We start from the raw sequence: 19,820 nt of genomic DNA on the forward strand, positions 1-19,820 counted from the left end.
AGCTGTCAGCACAGAGCCTGATGTGGGGCTAGAACCCACAAACTGTGAGATCATACCTGAGCTGAAGTTGGACACTTAACTGACTGAGCCACCCAGGTGCCCCTATTTTTAATTTTTTGAGGAACCTCCACACTGTTTTTCAGAGTGGCTGCATCAGTTTGCATCCCCACCAACAGTGCAAAAGGGTTCCTCTTTCTCTGCATCCTCACCAACATCTGTTGTTGCCTGAATTGTTAATTTTAGCCATTCTGACAGATGTGAGGTGGTATCTCATTGTGGTTTTGATTTGCATTTCCTTGATGATGATGTTGAGCATTTTTTTCATGTGTCTCTTAGCCATCTGGGTGTCTTCTTTGGAAAAGTGTCTATTCATGCCTTTTTGGCAATGGATTCTTAAATATAACATTAAAAGCACAGGCAATGAAAAAAATAGATACATTACATGTCATAAAAATTTTTAACGTGCATTAAAAACCACAAGAAAGGGAAAAGAAAACACACAAAATGAGAGAAAATATTTGTAAATCATATATCTGTATAGGATCTAGTATTCATAATATATGAATAACTCTTACAACTTAAACACCCCAATGATAAAATCATTCAAGAATTTGAATGCATTTCTCCAAAGAAGATGGATAATGATATGAATGGTCACTAAGTATATGAAAAGATGCTCAACATCTTTTCCCCGGACATTGAGGAAATGCAAATCAAAATTATATGAGGTACCCTTTCATTTCCACTAGGATGGCTAGTGGAGAAAGGATGTGGAGACACCACTACAAGCATGAAACCTACAGATATCACAGTGACTCTAAGCCCATATCTTTCAATAATAACACTGAATGTAAATGAACTAAATACTCCAACCAAAAGACATAGGGTATCAGAATGGATAAAAAAAACAAGACCCATCTCTTTGCAGTCTACAAGAGACTCATTTTAGACCTGAGGGCACCTTCAGATTGAAAATGAGGGGATGGGGCGCCTGGGTGGCGCAGTCGGTTAAGCGTCCGACTTCAGCCAGGTCACAATCTCGCGGTCCCTGAGTTCGAGCCCCGCGTCAGGCTCTGGGCTGATGGCTCAGAGCCTGGAGCCTGTTTCTGATTCTGTGTCTCCCTCTCTCTCTGCCCCTCCCCCGTTCATGCTCTGTCTCTCTCTGTCCCAAAAATAAATAAACGCTGAAAAAAAAATTTTTTTTAAAAATTAAAAAAAAGAAAAAAGAAAATGAGGGGATGGAGAACTATCTATCATGCTACTGGAAGTTAAAAGAAAGCTAGAGTAGCCACACTTTCCAGACAAACTAGACTTTAAATTAAAGGCTGTAACAAGGGATGAAGAATGGCATTATATAATAATTACAGGATCTATCCATCAGGAAGAGCTAACAATGTCTATGCACCAAATTCAGGAGCACCCAAATATATGGAACAATCACAAACATAAACAATCTTATGGATAAGAATGTGGTAATTGCGGGGGACTTTAATACTCCACTTACAACTATGGAAAGATCATCTAGACAGAGAATCAGTAAAGAAACAATGACCCTGAATGATTCATTGGACAAAATGGACTTGACAGATATATTTAGAACTGTACATCCCAAAGCAGCAGAATATACTTTCTTCTCGAGTGCACATGGAACGTTCTCCAAGATAGATTACATACTGGGTCACAAAACAGCCCTTAATAAGTATAAAATAATTGAGACCATACCATGCACATTTTCAGATCACAATTCTGTAAAACTTGAAATGAACCACAGGAAAAAGCCTGGAAAACCTCCAAAAGTATGAAGGTTAAAAAACATCCTACTAAAGAATGAATGGGTCAACCAGGCAGTTAGAGAAGAAATTTAAAAAATATATGGAAACAAGTGAAAATGGGAATACAACAATCCACATGTTTTGGGATGCAGCAAAGGCAGTCATGAGAGGAAAATACATTTTAATCCAGGCCTATCTCAAGAAACAAGAAAAATCCCAAATATGAAATCTAACAGCACACCTAAAGGAACTAGAAGCAGAACAGCAAAGACACCCCAAACCCAGCAGAAGAAGTGAAATAATAAAGATCAGAGCAGAAATAAACAATATAGAATTCAAAAAGAACAGTAGAACAGATCAAAGAAACCAAGAGTTGGTTTTTTGAAAAAAATAAACAAAATTGATAAATCTCTAGCCAGGCTTCTCAAAAAGAAGAGAGGACCCAAATAGATAAAATCGCAAATGAAAATGGAATTATTACAACCAATCCCTCAGAAATACAAGCAATTATCAGGGAATACTATGAAAAATTATATGCCAACAAACTGGAAAACCTGGAGGAATGGACAAATTCCTAAACACCCACACACTACCAAAACCCAGATGGGAAGAAAAAGAAAATTTGAACAGACTCTAACTGGTGAAGAAATTGAATCAGTTATCAAAAATATCCCAATAAATGACAGTCCAGGACCAGATGGCTTCCCTGGGGAATTCTACCAGACATTTCAAGCAGAGTTAATACCTATATTTCTCAAGCTGTTCCAAAAAATAGAAAGGGAGGGAAAACTTCCAGACTCATTCTATGAAGCCAGCTTTACTTTGATTACCAAACCAGAGACCCAGCAAAAAAAAAGAGAACTACAGGCCAATATCCCTGATGAATATGGATGAAATAATTCTCAACAAGATACTAGCATATCGAATTCAACAGCATATAAAAGAATTATTCACCATCATCAAGTGGGATTTATTCCTGGGCTGCAGGGCTGCTTCAGTATTCACAAATCCATCAATGTGATACATCACATTACTAAAATAAAAGATAAGAACCATATGATCTTGTCAATCAATGCAGAAAAAGCATTTGACAAAATTCAGCTTCCTTTCTTAATAAAAACCCTTGAGAAAGTCGGGATAGGAAAAACATACTTAAACATCAGAAAAGCCATTTATGAAAAGCCCACAACTAATATCATCCTCAATGGGAAAAAACTGAGAGTCTTCCCCCTGAGATCAGGAACACAACAGGATGTCCACTCTCACCGCTGTTGTTTAACACAGTGTTGGAAGTCCTAGCAACAGTAATCAGACAACAAAATGAAATCAAAGGCACCAAAATTGGCAAAGATGAAGTCAAGCTTTCACTTTTTGCAGATGACGTGATACTCTACATGGAAAACCCGGTAGACTCCACCAGAAGTCTGCTAGAACAAATACATGAATTCAGCAAAGTCGCAGGATACAAAATTAATGTACAGAAATCAGTTGCATTTTTATACACCAATAATGAAGCAACAGAAAGAGAAATAAAGAAACCGATCCCATTCACAATTGCACCAAGAATCATAAAATACCTAGGAATAAACCTAACCAAAGATGTAAAAGATCTAAGCTTATGAAGGAAATTGAAGAAGACACAAAGAAATGGAAAAACAGTCTGTGCTCATGGATTGGAAGAAAAAAAATATTGTTAAAATGTCAATACTACCCAAAGCAATCTACACATTCAATGCAATCCCAATCAAAATTACACCAGCATTCTTTTTGAAGCTAGAACAAGCAATCCTAAAATTTGTATGGAATCACAAAAGACCCTGAATAGCCAAAGTAATATTTAAAAAGAAAACCAAAGTGGGAGACATCACAATCCCAGACTTTAACCTCTACTACAAGTTGCAATCATCAAGACAGTATGGTATTGACACAAAAATAAACACATAGACCAATGGAATAGAATAGAGACTCCAGAATTGGACCCACAAAAGTATGGCCAACTAATCTTTGACAAAGCAGGAAAGAATATCCAACGGAATAAAGACAGTCTCTTTAACAAATGGTGCTGGAAACACTAGACAGCAACATGCAGAAGAATGAAACTAGACCACTTTCTTACACCATTCACAAAAACAAACTCAAAATGGATAAAAGACCTGAATGTAAGACAGGAAACCTAAACCCTAGAGGATAAAGCAGGAAAAAACCTCTCTGACCTCAACCGCAGCAATTTCTTACTTGACGCATCTCCAAAGAAAAGGGAATTAAAAGCAAAATGAACTATTGGGACCTCACCAAGATAAAGAGCTTCTGTACTGCAAAGGAAACAATCAACAAAACTAAAAGGCAACCAACGGAATGGGAAAAGATATTTGCAAATGACATGTCGGATAAAGGGCTAGTATCCAAAATCTATAAAGAGCTCACCAAACTCCACACCCGAAAAACAAATAATCCAGTGAAGAAATGGGCAGAAGACATGAGTAGACACTTTTCTAAAGAAGACATCCAGATGGCCAACAGGCACATGAAAAGATGCTCAATGTCACTCTTCATCAGGGAAATACAAATCAAAACCACAATGAGATACCACCTCACGCTGATCAGAGTGGCTAAAATGAACAACTCAGGAGACTATAGATGCTGGTGAGGATGTGGAGACATAGGAACCATCTTGCGCTGTTGGTGAGAATGCAAACTGGTGCAGCTGCTCTGGAAAACAGTGTGGAGGTTCCTCAAAAAATTAAAACTAGGTCTACCCTATAACCCAGCAATAGCACTGCTTGGAATTTACACAAGGGATATAGCAGTGCTGATGCATGGGAGCACTTGTACCCCTATGTTTATAGCAGCACTTTCAACAATAGCCAAATTATGGAATGAGCCTAAATGTCCATCAACCGAGGAACTGATAAAGAAGATGTGGTTTATATATACAATGGAATACTACCTGGCAATGAAAAAGAATGAAACCTGGCCATTTGCAGCAAAGTGGATAGAACTGGAGAGTATTACGCTAAGTGAAATAAGTCAGGCAGAGAAAGACAGATACCATATGTTTTCACTCATATGTGGATCCTGAGAAACTTAACAGAAGACCATGGGGGAGGTGTAGGGGGAAAAAGTTACAGAGAGGGAAGGAGGCAAACTATAAGAGACCCTTAAATACTGAAAACAAACTGAGGGTTTTTGGGGTGTGGGGGAGAGGGGAAAGTGGGTGATGGGCATGGAGGAGGGTCCCTGTTGTGATGAGCACTGGGTGTTGTATGGAAACCAATTTGACAATAAATTATATAAAAAAGTAAAAAAAAAACCACTGAACTGTACACTATTAATAGGGAGGACTCTAAGGTTTATGAGTTATATCTTAATAAAGCTCTTACAAGAATAGCAAGTATTTTCTCTGCACTATGGAGCAATGATTAAAATTAGGAAGTTAACACATTAATTTAATACTATTATATAATTTATATATCTGAATTAATTTGCCATTCGTTCCATTAATTTCCCTTCTAGCAAAAGAAAGTCTTTGATCATGTGTTGCTATCAGTTGTCATGTCTCGTCTCCTTTAATCTGGAACAATTTTTCAGCTTCCCACCCTCCCCCCATACTTTTACCATTTTTAAGAGTGGATTATTTTGTAAAATGCTTCTCACTTTGCTTTTTTTGATATATCCTTATGATTACTTTCAGATTATGCATTTTTGTTAAGAATACCACAGAAGTAGTATGCCTTTTCTTTTCTGTGTATCCTATCAGAAAACACCTGGTGTTGATTGTCCAGTTACTGGTGATGTAAAGTGGTGTCTGCCTGGTTCTTCCACTGTCAAGTTATCATATTTACTTGTGAAATTAATATATATTTTGTGGGGGAAATACATTGCGACTATGTAAATATCCTCAAAGTTCCACCTGATGATTTAGTATTCACTGATGATTTTTGCCAGAAAAAATTGGGACTCACATCAATTCCTATTTTTGTTTTTGGGGGTTGTATTTTGATTCAAAGGATTCAAAGAGCTTTGTGTTTTCTAAAACATGTACAGTCAAGCATTGGCCTGCCTGTTTTGAAGTGGTCCATAAAACTAGCCAAACCAGTCAAGCTTAATTTTCCCTATTTGCAGAGAAAACAATGATGTCCTGTGCGTCATTTAGCTGGTCTTAAAACCAGCTAAATTTTTGGAGTTTGCACTCTGCCTTTTTAGACTTGGAGGGGTACGTTGATGATTTGGTGATTGTTTTAAAGGATGCTAAGGTAGTTCTTTGTACTTTACAGAAGTTGAGAGGGTCCTGGACCACTTTTATTTATTGAGATTCTAGGAATAGTAAAATATAAGTAGCAAAAGTGGGTTGAGACTCTGGTAGAAAAAAGTCAACAGGTACTGCAAATGGGGTGAAGGTGAGGATGAGCTGGGAATGGGACGGGATTGCCTGGAAAGGGGCCAGAGAACTTTTTAAGGTAATGGTATGTGATATTATGTATGTTTTACCTAAAAATCCCCACCAACACATACTGAGCTCTGGTTAATGATGCACATGCTGAGGTATTTAGGGGAAGGGCACTGATGTCAGCAACTTAACTTAGATGCCAATTTCAATGGGTGGATAGGTGGACAGAGAGATAGATTTGTGATGAGGCAGGTCTAACAAAATTTTAACAATTGTCAACTGTATGTGGTGGCTGAATGAAGGTTCACTTTCAACATTTCTGAATATTTGAAAATTTTTATAATAAAATGTTGGAGGAAAATGAGTTACCAAAAGGCTATGTATATTTCAGTTGTTTGCATTTACCAAGTAAATGCCTTTAATGCACCAAAATACAGTGCAAGGAAGTTGTGCTGTTTATGAGATAATTTGGATTTGTTAAAAATATTAATTTACAGTGTCAAAGGTATGATCTCATAATGAGACACAAGTTGAAAGTTGTATGAAGGACTTTTTAATTTTAAATTCTGACAATATAAGTTGGAATTATAATCTGATTTGAACACACTTCTCTTCAAACTTTGGTGATCTATCTGAAGTCTGAATTTGTTGAAGTGATATGGCCCTTGTTACTCCCCACTACCCCTCACACCTTGTCTGATGGTGATAGTTCATCACAGGGAGACTTGCCACCACATTTTACAGAGAAAAAGCAAAAACATGGCACACTGAACACACTGGATCTCTGAGTTGCTCATTCCCTCACCCCCAACCCACAGGCCCCTCTATGGTGCCTGAAAATAACAAAGCTTTAACATTTACCAAGCAGGAGGTGACAGGTTCTCCCCACTCTTTCTATTCATGGTTTCAATTAATAATTAGTCGCCTGTAAAATGAGCCAATCTGTTTCATGGAGGGGAACAACCTTGAGCCAAGGCGATTAGCATCTTGGTTCTGGCTTCCCTGGGAATTTAAGTTAGTCACACGGCCCATTTAACGTCTCCAAATATTGTTGTCTCCTGAAGAGGGAAGTCATGATTGTTAAATGAAGGAAGGCCCTGGGGACCCATATGCTGAGGATGCCCTGTGCAGTGGGCTGGCTGGGGCACAGGGCCAGCAGCTTTTGTCCAGCCCACATGCCCGCTCTATTCTTCTCCTAGGACTCAGCAGCTGGCTCCAGGCATCAAGGACCATAACCACCAGCTGAGGGAGTGGCGGCTGCCCCCAAATACTTACACACTTGAGCGGCTCTTTTGTCTACTGAGAAGACATTCCAACTGTCTGTTACCAGTTGGCCTTTGCACAAAGAGGGTGGCGGTAGAGCAAGGCAGTCTGTCTGCACAGAATATTGTTGAGGGGAGGCCAATCTGCAAACAGGCAGCTGTGAGTTGTCTCCTGCGTGGATGTGTGCATGGAATGGCTGCAATGCCCAGGACGGACTGAGGCCAGGGGGTGGGCTCAAGGAGCAGGATTAACCAGACAATTTAATTAGTGAGATTTGAGGAATCTTACAATTAAGATATTGGGGCTCCAGGGGGAATGTGAGGAATAATCTAGACCTTTTCTATTCTTTTCCAGGAACCACAAATCTGGCGAGATGGAATCTTCTTTTAAAAGAAATTGCAAGGCGTCCTGTGTTTAACAACTGTTGCTGGAAGAAAATTCTTTGAATCATGCTGATTCAAAAATCTGCTCTCCTTTTTCAAATGTCCGTCAATAACAGATGGCTTTTCATCTAAGAAGAGACGTGAAAAATGATCACTAATGATGGCAACAATAGCATGCATTATAGAGGCCTCTGAGAGGCATGTACCTCTGAGTGCTTATACTTCTCTCACTGCATCCCCACAGCAGCCCTCTTGCCACATTTCATAGGCAAGAGGATTGGGGCTTTAAAAGGACTAAGTCCTAGAGCACTGACACAGGAACTGAGACCAGGCTGGCCTGCTCCCACACCTGTGCTGCACACCCTCCTCTCCGCCTCCCCAGTGGCAGCTCTTCTCCTTTCTCTGCCAGCTTTGGCTTCTCACCTGTCTGTTCCCCAGGACAGGTTGCAGAGCTGCAGCTCAAGCACTGCCTTTGAGCCTCTTTGGGGACAGCGCCCAGGCCATGGGAGAGCTGGTAAGCATGCTGGTGACTTTGGGCATTGCTTTAGTCCACCCATGCTACCTGCATCTGATGTACAGGGTGCCATGAACAAAGAGCTGGTGGATGGAGGGAAGAGCTCTCCAAAAGTCTGCATACCCTTGCTGGGGATGAGATCAGAAAACAATTTGGAGACCTGGGAAGAGATGGTGGAGGGCCTTAGGAGTATCTTGTCAAAAAGGGTGAGGTGAAATGGAGAGGTTGTGATAGGGGAGCTGGGAAGAAATGGTGTGGATCAGAACTCAGGAGACAAGGCAGAGGCAGAGGCAGACACCCAAGAGAGCAGGTCATCAGGGGCCTCTGCTTGGGCAGAGAGATGGGGCTGCAAGACAGACATGAGGATGGGTGGAGGTGCTGGCTGTGTTCCCAAAGGAGTGTCTTGACACCTGTCTGGACACCCAGGGCCTCCTGGTGCATCACTCGTGACACTGTGAAATAGTTCCACCCCGGCCAGTTGTAAGGGGAGCCTGGATATGGCAATTAGGGCTCAAAGCCCACTCTGGTGGACTTCAGCATCCTCGATGAGCACACTAGCTAGGGCGACATCAGGCTAGGATGCATGGTGGCTGTTCTCAAGGTGGGGGATCACAGAATGGCCTCTGTTAGCCTTTATATAACAATAATAGCATCCTTAGCTCTTTCACAAATACACAATTTGTGAGGCTACTTGTCCAAAAGCAGAATTACCCATAACTGCAACGGCTGTACCACTTCTGTCCCAGGGTATGCCAAGCCCCTTTACCACCCCACACTGAGATGCTCTTGGTCCCTGGAAGGGGATTAAGTGGAAGCCCTGCTGGAAGAAGAGGCCCAGAGGCCAATTCACATGAGAAGGTTAGCTTGGCTGTAGGCAGAGCACACCCATCAGAATTTGGAGTGTAGGTATCATCTTCCCTGATGTTGTTGTGCAACCTCCATGCCTCTCGGGCTGTCACACTGCATCCAAATGCATGTGAATTAAACAACTCTGTAAGTAATTTTCCTTTGGGGAAAATAAAGAAAGCAAGGGCTGTGGGCAGTAGGGAGCCAGAGGGAGGGTGTGTGGCATGGAAGAACTGAGCAGGTCTGGGGTTAACTGAGACATATAGAATGGAGATGTGACAGACAATTTCCCTACCATAGCTGAAGAAACAAAGGTGCCTAGGATGTCCATGTCTGTTTTGCCCATCATGGCCAGATGTCAGTTGGAGCAGGGGTAGAAAGATGGCCATCAGTGGCTGGGGGAGTGTGCTGATGTCCTGTGATTGTCACAGGATGCAACATGCCAAGTGGAACCCACCAGTAACAGGTTTTTCCTAGTAGCTGATGGTGGCACAATGGTTCAGCATTTGGGCCCTGAATCTGACAGTGCTGGGTTCAAACTCTAGCTCAGTCACTGCAGACTTGAGACGGGATTTGGTACAAGGCATTTAATTGGTAGGTGACTCAGGGAAGAACTGTGAGGGATGTGGGAAGTAAGACAGGAAAGAAAAGGGAGCCAAGGCAGGACACATTAGTGATGAGCTTACTTTTGTGGGCACTTGGGCTAAATCCCACGGGGTGCCTCTGGAACCTGGGAAAACCAGTTTGTCTGGTGGGAAGCTGGGGTCTTTATCCACTAACAGTAGTCTGGTAGTCCCGTGGTTGGCTGTGGGCCGTACCTGGGGATGTTAGTTCCTTAGCCCTTCTGCCTTCCCTCATGCGGTCTTGGTCAGGTCCCTGGGCAGAAAAAAGCTCTGTAAGAGCCTCACCAGCACTCTGGTTGGAAGCTGCAGGAGCAGCCAGTGCAGGGAGGATGGGCCCTCTGCCCCATGATCTGAGGGATGTGCTGGCCCCGCCTCCTCCACTGTCCATCCTCTTGGTTTCTCCTCTCCTCTGTGATTCCACTTTGCCCAGGAGCAATCTGATGTGCTGGCCCATGGCCCTGCACTAGAGAAGAATCATCCTTCCTGTGGAGGCTCCCTGGGCCTGATCTGCAGTGCCTGTGGGGAGCTGACACACCAGGCCCTTCTTCCCTGGGGGACAGTTCTCAGACACCTTACGGAAGTCCCTTTCAGACACTGCACAGGCAGGGTGACCAACTCAGTAATGCACCCCAGTATTGGCATCCCTCAGCCTGCATACCTGCTCCCTGGGATTGCTCCCCAAACCAAGCCTGCATGCCAGCCTGTGTCAGGTTCCACCTTCTGTGGACCAGCTGTTTGCCTCAAGGTTAGACCTAAGGATACTATATGTTTGTACCTTTACAGGGCAGGGTGGAGACTTGACTTTGCTGTGGGTATGTCAGAAAGCTCAATGGGATGACAAAGTAGTTTAATCAGATCAACACTAGGTTGCAGGGCAAGCAAGGACTGGTGAGATGGGGAAATTCTTCCAATGTGTCAACCATGTCTCCATGTTCAGAAGTAGGCAAAGGGCAGAACAGTATTGAGGATTGTTGCTCAAGGCATTTCTTTCCAAGGTACAGAGAAATTTCAGGGGAAGGGTCACCTCTTCATTTTTCCTCATTGTCCTGGAATTCGGGGCCACAGTGTGAAACAGCACTGTTGTCACTGCCCCTTGCTGACAGCAACTGTCTGAGGGGCTCATGTGGCAAATCCAGGGAGTGCCTATGTAACCGTGTTACATTTATCAAAACTAAAAGCTTCATACTGGTACTGCTGTTCACTGAACTACAGACTTTATTTGGATTTCACTAGTTTTATCTCTGTCATTTTTCCTGTTTCAGAACCCAATCCAGAATGTTACATTGTGTTTACTCACTGTGTCACCTTAATCTTCATTTCTGGCAGTTCTCAGTATTTCCTTGTTTTTTCATGACTTTGAACTTTTGAAAAGTGTGTTTACGAATTTTAGAAAAGTGAAGCTGGCTGACAACCAGGTTGGTTGTTTTGTTTCTGTGACTTTTGGCATTCTGGCACGTGAGACCTAACTTCACAACAGCCAGAGGTCATCTGCATTCCCTGGTGCAGTGAAATCATCAAAGATTTCCAAAAATGAATTGAATGTCATTGTTTTCCCATGTATGTGCACTTTGATGCACTCTTTTGTTGTTGGAAGGGTGCTCCTGTGAAAATAGGCTGCAGTAGGAAGCATTTGGAGATGGTTGCCCCATATGCTTGAGTTTCTGTAGTAAGGGCACGTTTTAATCCCCACAAACCAGCGTGGTGGTTCCAGCGTGGTGATGTGGTTCTCTCCTCCTGGCACCTGCGTGGAAGGCTCATCACCTCTGCAGGGAATTCTCCCTTGGCTCATGTTCTCCCCAGCAGATGTCAGTCAGTCTCTGCGGTGGTAGCTCCAGGCCAATATGGTTCCTTTTGGCCCTCCTTGGCCCTCTTCCCTGAACAAGGTTCATCTGTGTTTCTGTGCAGAAACAGCCCTGTAGAACTTACTGGGATGAGCTCCTTGGATTGCAAGTACTAAGTGCTCTGGATTCAGTCTCTCAGGACTTGTCTCTGCATTTGTATGGTTCCTTAAACAGGCTTGGGAAGTACAAGGGAGAGAGACAAGAAGGAAGACAGCCAGTTACCAAAGACCCTTAGAAGCCATTTGAGTGATTTCAGACTCCATGTCCTCATTGGTGAGGGTGCCCCTGGCACTTCCTGGCTTTCTCTGGGTGTGGGCTGAGAAGGTTCCCAATATACCCAGAAAGCCCCCAGCATCGTGATCTTTTTATTTAAAAGCAATTTGACTGTATTGAAATCCTGGGCTCACATATTCTTGCTTTGCATCTTAAATGGATTTCTCTAATTCTTTTTGGAGTAAACGTTGCTGTCAACACTGATGGTGATCTGATTTTCTATCCCTTTTTTATTATGTCCAGTCATGCCCTTTTTGCCCAGCTGTCCAAAGGAATTATTTATTTGACTTTAAAGCTCAGTACTTTTACTAGGATCTGTCTTGGTTTTGGTCATTCTGGTGATATTCTCAGGTGTGTATTGTGCTCTTTCCAAATCTCTTTCTAACCCCTATGTTTCAGGAAAATTTTCTGCAATTACAGATTTCAAAATTTGTTCTCTTTCTTTACTCTTGTTTTTTCTTCAGGTACTGCTATTACCTATATGCTGACTTTGTTGTTGTTGCCTAAATGTCACTTCTAGCAAATTCCTTTTTGCATCTTTTTAGATTTCCTTATGATTAAAATAATGTTCTATTTTTCCCAAGGAATTGACTGTTGTGTTATTTGCTCTTATGTTCCTTGAAATTTAGTCTCCATCTCTCAGGTGATTTTCTTTCAATTTGAATTCTTTCCTGAGTTCTCTCTTTTCTGGTTTCTCCAGTTTCCTTCACTTCTCTCTCCTCTCTTGACACAGTGGTGATACCAGGCAGGGCTCTGGCCATATGGTGGTTGTCCTACTTGCTTGTATTTGGGGACTTCAGGGCAGATACTTTCTCATTTAGTTTTGTCGTAAGTTTGTTCATGTGTTTTTGGTTTCGCTTTCTAATTGTCATATTATTTTTGTTATTATTAGGATTCAAAGAGATTCAAAACTTTTGTTACTACTGCTATCTTCCCAGAAGCCCCTTAAATCCTCCTGGATTTGATGACATTAAGCATGTTCCTGAAAGCCATCCCCATGCTAAGATGGCTGCAGTAATCTAGCTGCAACCAGAAGTGATATGAGTCACATAAGTGCATCCCCCACTCAACTTCCCCCGAATGCCTCCGACCACCCAGAGCCACTTGACACACAGGATGTGAGGGAGACAGGTTGGAGAGGTCTTAAGTGCCTGCAATTACAGTAGTTCACTGTGTCAGATTTTACAAAAACATATGACCATGTGAACACATTGCTGGAGCTCTTTCTAAGACCTTGAAAAGGCCGGATAAAGACTTTGTAAACCAGAGGGTATTTGTAAGATGAAATATTACACAGCCGAGGAGAACAATTTTTTTGCATTTAAAAATAATCTTTTCATAATAATAAATGTGCATTTCAGAAAATTAGAAAATATAGATAAAACTGCATAATATAAGAAAATAAAAACATCATATTCCTGTCACCAAGAGGTGACCACTGTTAATACCTTAGCATATAGCTTTGCAGATTTTGAAATCTCTTGATGACAGTTAAAACTGCCCAAAAATGATGTGGAGTGAAAAAAAAAATCAGTACAAGTTGTCTCAACAATGATACTGAGTTGTGAAGTTACATATACGTTGAACAGTATTAAAATGAAATATACCGGATCTTAGGGAAGATGGCGGCATAGGAGGATGCTGGGTTCACTGTGCCTCCTGCTGATCACTTAGATTCCACCTACACCTACCTAAATAACCCAGAAAACCGCCAGAGGATTAGCAGAACGGAGTCGCCGGAGCCAAGCGCAGACCCTCTTCCATGGAAGAGGGTAGGAAGGGCGGCGAGGCGGTGCACGCTCCACGGACTGGCAGGAGGGATCGGGGCAGAGGGGCGGCTCGCCAGCCAAGCAGAGCCCCCGAGTCTGGCTTGCAAAAGCGGAGGGGCCTGACGGACTGTGTTCCCACAGCAAGCACGACTTAGTGTCTGGGAGGTCATAAGTTAACAGCTCTGCTCGGAAAGCGGGAAGGCTGGAAGACAAAGGGAGGGAGAGCTGCTGAGCCCCCGGATGACAGAGCTCAGTTTGGTGGGGAACAAAGGCGCTCGCCAGCGCCATCTCCCCCGCCCATACCCCAGCCAAGATCCCAAAGAGAACCAGTTCCTGCCAGGGAACTTGCTCGCTCCCCGCAAACACCCAACTCTGTGCTTCTGCGGAGCCAAACCTCCGGCAGCGGATCTGACTCCCTCCCGCTGCCACAGGGCCCCTCCTGAAGTGGATCACCTAAGGAGAAGCGAGCTAAGCCTGCCCTTCCTGCCCCCGTGCACCTTGCCTACCCACCCCAGCTAATATGCCAGATCCCCAGCATCACAAGCCTGGCAGTGTGCAAGTAGCCCAGACAGGCCATGCCACCCCACAGTGAATCCCGCCCCTAAGAGAGGGGAAGAGAAGGCACACACCAGTCTGACTGTGGCCCCAGCGGTGGGCTGGGGGCAAACATCAGGTCGGACTGCGGCCCCGCCCTCCAACTCCAGTTATACACCACAGCACAGGGGAAGTGCCCTGCAGGTCCTCACCACGCCAGGGACTATCCAAAATGACCAAGCAGAAGAATTCCCCTCAGAAGAATCTCCAGGAAATAACAACAGCTAATGAGCTGATCAAAAAGGATTTAAATAATATAACAGAAAGTGAATTTAGAATAATAGTCATAAAATTAATCGCTGGGCTTGGAAACAGTATAGCTGACAGCAGAGAATCTCTTGCTACAGAGATCAAGGGACTAAGGAACAGTCACGAGGAGCTGAAAAACGCTTTAAATGAAATGCATAACAAAATGGAAACCACCACGGCTCGGATTGAAGAGGCAGAGGAGAGAATAGGTGAACTAGAAGATAAAGTTATGGAAAAAGAGGAAGCTGAGAAAAAGAGAGATAAAAAAATCCAGGAGTATGAGGGGAAAATTAGAGAACTAAGTGATACACTAAAAAGAAATAATATACGCATCATTGGTATCCCAGAGGAGGAAGAGAGAGGGAAAGGTGCTGAAGGGGTACTTGAAGAAATAATAGCTGAGAACTTCCCTGAAGTGGGGAAGGAAAAAGGCATTGAAATCCAAGAGGCACAGAGAACTCCCTTCAGACGTAACTTGAATCGATCTTCTGCACGACATATCATAGTGAAACTGGCAAAATACAAGGATAAAGAGAAAATTCTGAAAGCAGCAAGGGGTAAACGTGCCCTCACATATAAAGGGAGACCTATAAGACTCGTGACTGATCTCTCTTTTGAAACTTGGCAGGCCAGAAAGAATTGGCACGAGATTTTCAGTGTGCTAGACAGAAAAAATATGCAGCCGAGAATCCTTTATCCAGCAAGTCTGTCATTTAGAATAGAAGGAGAGATAAAGGTCTTTCCAAACAAACAAAAACTGAAGGAATTTGTCACCACTAAACCAGCCCTACAAGAGATCCTAAGGGGGACCCTGTGAGACAAAGTACCAGAGACATCACTACAAGCATAAAACATACAGACATCACAATGACTCTAAACCCGTATCTTTCTATAATAACACTGAATGTAAATGGAATAAATGCGCCAACCAAAAGACATAGGGTATCAGAATGGATAAAAAAACAAGACCCATCTACTTGCTGTCTACAAGAGACTCATCTTAGACCTGAGGACACCTTTAGATTGAGAGTGAGGGGATGGAGAACTATTTATCATGCTACTGGAAGCCAAAAGAAAGCTGGAGTAGCCATACTTATATCAGACAAACCAGACTTTAAATTAAAGCCTGTAACAAGAGATGAAGAAGGACATTATATAATAGTGACAGGGTCTATCCATCAGGAAGAGCTAACAACTATAAATGTCTATGCGCCGAATACCGGAGCACCCAAATATATAAAACAATTACTCATAAACATAAGCAACCTTATTGAGAAGAATGTGGTAATTGCAGGGGACTTTAACACCCCACTTACAGAAATGGATAGATCATCTAGACACACGGTCAATAAAGAAACAAGGGCCCTGAATGAGACATTGGATCAGATACACTTGACAGATATATTTAGAACTCTGCATCCCAAAGCAACAGAATATACTTTCTTCTCGAGTGCGCATGGAACATTCTCCAAGATAGATCATATACTGGGTCACAAAACAGCCCTTCATAAGTTTACAAGAATTGAAATCATACCATGCATACTTTCAGACCACAATGCTATGAAGCTTGAAATCAACCACAGAAAAAAGTCTGGAAAACCTCCAAAAGCATGGAGGTTAAAGAACACCCTACTAACGAATGAGTGGGTCAACCAGGCAATTAGAGAAGAAATTAAAAAATATATGGAAACAAACGAAAATGAAAATACAACAATCCAAATGCTTTGGGACGCAGCGAAGGCAGTCCTGAGAGGAAAATGCATTGCAATCCAGGCCTATCTCAAGAAACAAGAAAAATCCCCAATACAAAATCTAACAGCACACTTAAAGGAAATAGAAGCAGAACAGCAAAGGCAGCCTAAACCCAGCAGAAGAAGGGAAATAATAAAGATCAGAGCAGAAATAAACAATATAGAATCTAAAAAACTTGTAGAGCAGATCAACGAAACCAAGAGTTGGTTTTTTGAAAAAATAAACAAAATTGACAAACCTCTAGCCAGGCTTCTCAAAAAGAAAAGTGAGATGGCCCAAATAGATAAAATCATGAATGAAAATGGAATTATTACAACCAATCCCTCAGAGATACAAACAATTATCAGGGAATACTATGAAAAATTATATGCCAACAAATTGGACAACCTGGAAGAAATGGACAAATTCCTGAACACCCACACTCTTCCAAAACGCAATCAGGAGGAAAGAGAAAGCTTGAACAGACCCATCACCAGCGAAGAAATTGAATCGGTTATCAAAAATCTCCCAACAAATAAGAGTCCAGGACCAGATGGCTTCCCAGGGGAGTTCTACCAGACGTTTAAAGCAGAGATAATACCTATCCTTCTCAAGCTATTCCAAGAAATAGAAAGGGAAGGAAAACTTCCAGACTCATTCTATGAAGTCTGTATTACTTTGATTCCTAAACCAGACAGAGACCCAGTAAAAAAAGAGAACTACAGGCCAATATCCCTGATGAATATGGATGCAAAAATTCTCAATAAGATACTAGCAAATCGAATTCAATGGCATATAAAAAGAATTATTCACCATGACCAAGTGGGATTCATTCCTGGGATGCAGGGCTGGTTCAACATTCGCAAATCAATCAACGTGATACATCACATTAACAAAAAAAAAGAGAAAAACCATATGATCCTGTCAATCGATGCAGAAAAGGCCTTTGACAAAATTCAGCACCCTTTCTTAATAAAAACCCTTGAGAAAGTCGGGATAGAAGGAACATACTTAAAGATCATAAAAGCCATTTATGAAAAGCCCACAGCTAACATCATCCTCAACGGGGAAAAACTGAGAGCTTTTTCCCTGAGACCAGGAACACGACAGGGATGCCCACTCTCACCGCTGTTGTTTAACATAGTGCTGGAAGTTCTAGCATCTGCAATCAGACAACAAAAGGAAATCAAAGGCATCCAAATTGGCAAAGATGAAGTCAAGCTTTCGCTTTTTGCAGATGACATGATATTATACATGGAAAATCCGATAGACTCCACCAAAAGTCTGCTGGAACTGATACATGAATTCAGCAAAGTTGCAGGATACAAAAATCAATGTACAGAAATCAGTTGCATTCTTATACACTAACAATGAAGCAACAGAAAGACAAATAAAGAAACTGATCCCATTCACAATTGCACCAAGAAGCATAAAATACCTAGGAATAAATCTAACCAAAGATGTAAAGGATCTGTATGCTGAAAACTATAGAAAGCTTATGAAGGTAATTGAAGAAGATTTAAAGAAATGGAAAGACATTCCCTGCTCATGGATTGGAAGAATAAATATTGTCAAAATGTCAATACTACCCAAAGCTATCTACACATTCAATGCAATCCCAATCAAAATTGCACCAGCATTCTTCTCGAAACTAGAACAAGCAATCCTAAAATTCATATGGAACCACAAAAGGCCCCGAATAGCCAAAGTAATTTTGAAGAAGACCAAAGCAGGAGGCATCACAATCCCAGACTTTAGCCTCTACTACAAAGCTGTAATCATCAAGACAGCACGGTATTGGCACAAAAACAGACACATAGACCAATGGAATAGAATAGAAACCCCAGAATTAGACCCACAAACGTATGGCCAACTCATCTTTGACAAAGCAGGAAAGAACATCCAATGGAAAAAAGACAGTCTCTTTAACAAATGGTGCTGGGAGAACTGGACGGCAACATGCAGAAGGTTGAAACTAGACCACTTTCTCACACCATTCACAAAAAGAAACTCAAAATGGATAAAGGACCTGAATGTGAGACAGGAAACCATCAAAACCTTAGAGGAGAAAGCAGGAAAAGACCTCTCTGACCTCAGCCGTAGCAATCTCTTACTCGACACATCCCCAAAGGCAAGGGAATTAAAAGCAAAAGTGAATTACTGGGACCTTATGAAGATAAAAAGCTTCTGCACAGCAAAGGAAACAACCAACAAAACTAAAAGACAACCAACGGAATGGGAAAAGATATTTGCAAATGACATATCGGACAAAGGGCTAGTATCCAAAATCTATAAAGAGCTCACCAAACTCCACACCCGAAAAACAAATAACCCAGTGAAGAAATGGGCAGAAAACATGAATAGACACTTCTCTAAAGAGGACATCTGGATGGCCAACAGGCACATGAAAAGATGTTCAGCGTCGCTCCTTATCAGGGAAATACAAATCAATACCACACTCAGGTATCACCTCACACCAGTCAGAGTGGCCAAATGAACAAATCAGGAGACTATAGATGCTGGAGAGGATGTGGAGAAACGGGAACCCTCTTGCTCTGTTGGTGGGAATGCAAATTGGTGCAGCCGCTCTGGAAAGCAGTGTGGAGGTTCCTCAGAAAATTAAAAATAGACCTACCCTATGACCCAGCAATAGCACTGCTAGGAATTTATCCAAGTGATACAGGAGTACTGATGCATAGGGGCACTTGTACCCCAATGTTCATAGCAGCACTCTCAACAATAGCCAAATTATGGAAAGAGCCTAAATGTCCATCAACTGATGAATGGATAAAGAAATTGTGGTTTATATACACAATGGAATACTACGTGGCAATGAGAAAAAATGAAATATGGCCTTTTGTAGCAATGTGGATGGAACTGGAGAGTGTGATGCTAAGTGAAATAAGCCATACAGAGAAAGACAGATACCATATGGTTTCACTCTTATGTGGATCCTGAGAAACTTAACAGGAACCCATGGGGGAGGGGAAGGAAAAAAAAAAGAGGTTATAGTGGGAGAGAGCCAAAGCATAAGAAACTGTTAAAAACTGAGAACAAACTGAGGGTTGATGCGGGGTGGGAGGGAGGGGAGGGTGGGTGATGGGTATTGAGGAGGGCAACTTTTGGGATGAGCACTGGGTGTTGTATGGAAACCAATTTGACAATAAATTTCATATATTAAAAAAAATAATAATAAAATAAAATAAAATAAAATAAAATGAAATATACCAAAAATTTTAACAGGGTTTATTTGTGGATCATAGTTGTAGGGGGATTATTATTTTCTTATTTCCTATATTTCCTACATCAGGCATGCAGACTTTTATAATCAGAAAAAAATGAATCATTTAGAAAAGTAATTATAGATTTCCAGAAGTGAGATGCAATTATGAGCGTATGTAAAATCGGATAAACAGCTTATTTTGTGTCTGATGATTATGTAGCTGCATGATGGTGTTTCATGTTCTCCTTCCTTAAAACAAAACAAAACAAAACAAAACAAAACAAAACCCAAATCAGATCAGATTGTGATTTTGTTCCCTGACATTAACACGTGGGCATTACAGGAACGTGTA

The sequence above is a fragment of the Puma concolor genome, chromosome A3 (assembly GCF_028749965.1).
Source record: "Puma concolor isolate L17-30 chromosome A3, mPumCon1.1.hap2, whole genome shotgun sequence".
In the NCBI taxonomy this organism is placed as follows: Eukaryota; Metazoa; Chordata; class Mammalia; order Carnivora; family Felidae; genus Puma; species Puma concolor.